Genomic DNA, 6,000 nt, shown 5'->3' with positions numbered 1-6,000 from the left:
TAATAAGATGAACTTAAACGCAGTGAACTGGAGGCTGGTGGTGTTTGTCATTGACCTGTGTTGACATGGTCCAGTCCCAGGCTATTACCCTGTTTATTACTGTGTCACTCAGCTCTCAGTGGTCAAGGTTGTGTCAGCCAGCCAGGGGCTGTATATGTGTGTGTGTGTGTGTGTGTGTGTGTGTGTGCATGCGTGCGCGCGTGCGTGTGCTTGTGTGTGTGTGCGTGCCACGGGCTCACCGCTGACCCCTGGAATGCGTCTCACAGTGGAAACAGCCTTGACAGATAACTTCTCTCCCTCTTCCACGACGCATCTCCCAGTTTGGACAGAGGGAGATTAATTGTGAGGATAATTTGACCATTTCCTAGCGCCAAGTGATGAGACATGCCATGAAATCCATAAACCACAACATGTAAATTTGAGAAGTGCCCACTGCATTTCACATGCTCTCTGTTGAAGCTGACCGTGAATCAGGGGAATTGTAATTCACTGTCCTCAACCTCGGTCTTGTTTTAACATCCCTCTCTCATTGCTCTGTCTAAACCAATGCTCTGTAGATGAGATTCCTGGGTAGGTACTACTGATATCTTGATTCATGTCTCTGAACGAGGTGCTGCTTGCTTTTGGCAGGGTGGGTCAGGGAAGGTGTAGAGGGCCTATAGATGTGTGAGTGCCTGTACGTACATGTGCTCTAGCCTGTGTGTGTGTGTACCTCACACTGTAATACTAGCACCAGCGGGCGCTGGTGTAATCCTGGCAGAACGCAAGTTCATTGTTAGCCTTGGCAGAGATGAAAGTCCCCAGGGAGGGGAGGGCAGGGCGTGACACAAAGGGAGTTCTGTTACCCACTGGAGTGCTTATTGTCCCGAAATTACCCCCACCAGGAATGAAATGAGTATAGCGAAATGTAGCATGGATAATGTTCATAGAGGAACTGACAGCTGCTTAGCTTGAGACAATCGCTGCAGGATGGCTTTTGCTTGGCTCTTCTTCTCAGGGAAATCAACAAACAAACAAGTGAGCAGGCGCATGCACGCTCGCACACACATTAGATTTTGACTATATGGGGACTTGACTGGGGGGTGATGTTAGTTGTGAAATTGGATTGACATGTTACTCGATTGACATGTTTTCTCTTATACTCAATGTGTTTACACTCGTAGAAAAAAAGATAATAAGTAGAACCATACAGGGTCCTTTGGTTTGTCCTCATAGGGGAACCCTTTTTGGTGCTGGATAGAACCCTTTGCAGAGATTTATATCTAGAACCCTCTGTGTATGGTTCTTCAAAAAAAAACCTGTATATGGTTCTATCTAGAACCCTCTATGAAGGGTTCTACCAATAACTATTTTATAATCTAAAGGTTCTTCCTAGAACTGTCTATGAATGGTTCTACCGAGAACCCTTTTGTCTTTGGAGGGTTCTAGAATCATCTATGAACTGTTCCACCAGCCTTATGAGACTTTAATATTTTATTATTTAAAACAATACATATATCATAAGGCCTTTCTTTGAGGGCCTAGTTATGCCCTAACACAGTGGTGTTAGGAATCTCCTGATTTACAGGCCACATAAGGCCTGCAAGTCACATTATGCTGGCTTGCAACGTGATATGTTATTTCTATTTGAATCAAGCCAGAGTTAGGAGATCCAAAAAATGGAATTGTTAAATCACCCGCAATTTACATTCAGAATGACAGCCAGAATTATTATTATTATTATTTTTTAAATTACACAGTTTTCTCCACAATTTTGTGCTATCCAATTGTTTAGTAGCTACTATCTTGTCTCATCGCTACAACTCCCGTACGGGCTCGGGAGAGACGAAGGTTGAAAGTCACTGCTTCAGCGCGCGCATCCAACCCGGAAGCCAGCGCACCAATGTGTCGGAGGAAACACCATGCACCTGGCAACCTTGGTTAGTGCGCACTGCGGCCGCCCCGCCACAGGAGTTGCTGGTGCGCGATGATACAAGGATATCCCTACCGGCCAACCCCTCCCTAACGACGCTAGGCCAATTGTGCGTCGCGGCCGGTTACGACAGAGCCAGAGACTCTGGTGGCACAGCTGGCGCTGCAGTACAGCGCCCTTAACTACTGCGCCACCCGGGAGTCCCCTGGGGTAGGAAGATTGATTAGTAAGACTGCCGCATTTGAACTGGAACAACCATCTCAGTAACGGGCGCAAGAAATCCAACTGATTGGACTAGTTTAGAAAACGATGTTATTTATCTTTGAGTAGCATAACATGTATTAACCAATCAATGCACATGCAAAATCACAGATATTACAGTAAAACAAACAATTCTCAAAATCTCCCTGCATGATGGAAAATATTATACATGGTTCTAGTAGAACCCTTTTCCTTACAATGAACCTGTGTATTCCAAAAATGGTTCTTCTGATCAAAATGGTTCTTGGTAGAACCCTATCCATCCGTCAAGAACCCTTTTGGAAATCAAATCAAATTGTATTGGTCACATACCCGTGTTTAGCAGATGTTATTGCGGGTGTAGCAAAATGCTTGTGTTTCTAGCTCCAACTGTGCAGTAATATCTAACAATTAATATCTAACAATACACCCAATCTAAAGTAAAGGAATGGAATTAAGAATATATAAATATTTGGACGAGCAATGTCAGAGCGGCATAGACTAAGATACAGTAGAATAGGATAGAATACAGTTTATACATATATATATATATATATATATATATATATATATATATATATATATATATATATATATATATATATATACAGTGCCTTGCGAAAGTATTCGGCCCCCTTGAACTTTGCGACCTTTTGCCACATTTCAAGCTTCAAACATAAAGATATAAAACTGTATTTTTTTGTGAAGAATCAACAACAAGTGGGACACAATCATGAAGTGGAACGACATTTATTGGATATTTCAAACTTTTTTAACAAATCATAAACTGAAAAATTGGGCGTGCAAAATTATTCAGCCCCTTTACTTTCAGTGCAGCAAACTCTCTCCAGAAGTTCAGTGAGGATCTCTGAATGATCCAATGTTGACCTAAATGATGATAAATACAATCCACCTGTGTGTAATCAAGTCTCCGTATAAATGCACCTGCACTGTAATAGTCTCAGAGGTCCGTTAAAAGCGCAGAGAGCATCATGAAGAACAAGGAACACACCAGGCAGGTCCGAGATACTGTTGTGAAGAAGTTTAAAGCCGGATTTGGATACAAAAAGATTTCCCAAGCTTTAAACATCCCAAGGAGCACTGTGCAAGCGATAATATTGAAATGGAAGGAGTATCAGACCACTGCAAATCTACCAAGACCTGGCCGTCCCTCTAAACTTTCAGCTCATACAAGGAGAAGACTGATCAGAGATGCAGCCAAGAGGCCCATGATAACTCTGGATGAACTGCAGAGATCTACAGCTGAGGTGGGAGACTCTGTCCATAGGACAACAATCAGTCGTATATTGCACAAATCTGGCCTTTATGGAAGAGTGTCAAGAAGAAAGCCATTTTTTAAAGATATCCATAAAAAGTGTTGTTTAAAGTTTGCCACAAGCCACCTGGGAGACACACCAAACATATGGAAGAAGGTGCTCTGGTCAGATGAAACCAAAATTGAACTTTTTGGCAACAATGCAAAACATTATGTTTGGCGTAAAAGCAACAGCTGAACACACCATCCCCACTGTCAAACATGGTGGCGGCAGCATCATGGTTTGGGCCTGCTTTTCTTCAGCAGGGACAGGGAAGATGGTTAAAACTGATGGGAAGATGGATGGAGCAAAATACAGGACCATTCTGGAAGAAAAACTGATGGAGTCTGCAAAAGACCTGAGACTGGGACGGAGATTTGTCGTCCAACAAGACAATGATCCAAAACATAAAGCAAAATCTGCAATGGAATGGTTCAAAAATATACATATCCAGGTGTTAGAATGGCCAAGTCAAAGTCCAGACCTGAATCCAATCGAGAATCTGTGGAAAGAACTGAAAACTGCTGTTCACAAATGCTCTCCATCCAACCTCACTGAGCTCGAGCTGTTTTGCAAGGAGGAATGGGAAAAAATGTCAGTCTCTCGATGTGCAAAACTGATAGAGACATACCCCAAGCGACTTACAGCTGTAATCGCAGCAAAAGGTGGCGCTACAAAGTATTAACTTAAGGGGGCTGAATAATTTTGCACGCCCAATTTTTCAGTTTTTGATTTGTTAAAAAAGTTTGAAATATCCAATAAATGTTGTTCCACTTCATGACTGTGTCCCACTTGTTGTTGATTCTTCACAAAAAAATACAGTTTTATATCTTTATGTTTGAAGCTTGAAATGTGGCAAAAGGTTGCAAAGTTCAAGGGGGCCGAATACTTTCGCAAGGCACTGTACACTTCCAATTGACTCAAATGATGTAAATTAGCCTATCAGAAGCTTCTAAAGCCATGACATAATTTCCTGGAATTTTCCAGGCTGTTTAAAGGCAAAGTCAACTTAGTGTATGTAAACTTCTGACCCACTGGAATTGTGATACATTGAATTATAAGTGAAATAATCTGTCTGTGAACAGTTGTTTGAAAAATTACTTGTGTCATGCACCGACTTGCCAAAACCATAGATTGTAACAAGAACTTTGTGGAGTGGTTGAAAAATGAGTTTTAATGACTCCGACCTAAGTGTATGTAAACTTCAGACTTCAACTGTAGGTATTCCTCTTGTCCAGATGGGATAGGGCAGTGTGCAGTGTGATGGCAATTGCATCGTCTATGGACCTTTTGGGGCAGTATGCAACCTGAAGTGGGTCTAAGGTGGCTGGTAAGGTGAAGGTGATGTGATCCTTGACTACTCTCTCAAAGCACTTCATGAGGACAGAAGTGAGTGCTACGGCGGTAGTCATTTAGTTCAGTTATCTTTGCCTTCACAAATTTCTCTAAGGCTCAAACCACAAAGACTAATGGGGTCACGTATACAAAGAAAACAATAATCTGCTTTAACCCTAACCCTTATCCTAACCCTTGCTCTTACCCTTACCCTAACCTTAACCCTTAACCCTACCTCCTGACCCTAACCCCTAACCCTAATTTTAACCCCTAAGGCTAAAAAAGCCTTTCTTTCAAGTGAGGACTTGCAAAATGTCTTCACTTCTCTGAATTTTAGTTGGGTTACTATTCTTGAGAGGACTTCTGGTACTCACAAGTATAGTAAAATGTGTACACACACACACACACACACACACAGAGCACAACCCACAAACACGCCTTGCTGTCAATGAGCCTTATTGTCAACATCCTAGGGGCCTGCTTTTTAAAATGTGTCAAGATCAAGCGGGTTGTCTTACAATACATGTTCTTCTCTTAATGCCGAGGAAACCATAAGCTTTTAATGTTGGGAAGCAATTACAATAATTTAAGTACAAACCGTAGAAGTGGTTGAGTCTTTGAGGAGTTAACCACAAACAAAACAACAAAAATACATTACACATAGCTGTAAATAGCTGTTTAAACAACCAGCTCTTTGAAGTGAGGTTTTGAGGAGTCTCTGTGACCTGGTGTAGGCCTACGCAGATACATTGTGTTGGCCTTCGTAAATACACTGTGTAGGCCTTCGTAATTACACTGTGTAGGCCTTCGTAATTCCACTGTGTAGGCCTTCGTAATTCCACTGTGTAGACCTTCGTAAATACACTGTGTAGGCCTTCGTAGATACACTGTGTAGGCCTTCGTAATTACACTGTGTAGGCCTTCGTAGATACAATGTGTAGACCTTCATAAATACACTGTGTAGGCCTTCGTAGATACACTGTGTAGACCTTCGTAAATACACTGTATAGGTCTTCGTAGATACACTGTGTAGATCTACGTAATATGCACTGGGAAGTGTGGGCAGGTGACGTTCTAATCAGCCTTCAGAACATAGGTCAGAGGCACAGAGATCCTGTATGTATGCATGAGATTCAGTGAGTGTCAATTTTACTCACAAATATTTTGGTGCATGACAATATGACGGCCAAAATATAG

This window comes from Oncorhynchus mykiss, chromosome 22 (genome assembly GCF_013265735.2).
Source record: "Oncorhynchus mykiss isolate Arlee chromosome 22, USDA_OmykA_1.1, whole genome shotgun sequence".
NCBI lineage: Eukaryota > Metazoa > Chordata > Actinopteri > Salmoniformes > Salmonidae > Oncorhynchus > Oncorhynchus mykiss.
The sequence above is the reverse complement of the archived record's forward strand: the minus strand, read 5'-3'. Positions refer to the sequence as shown.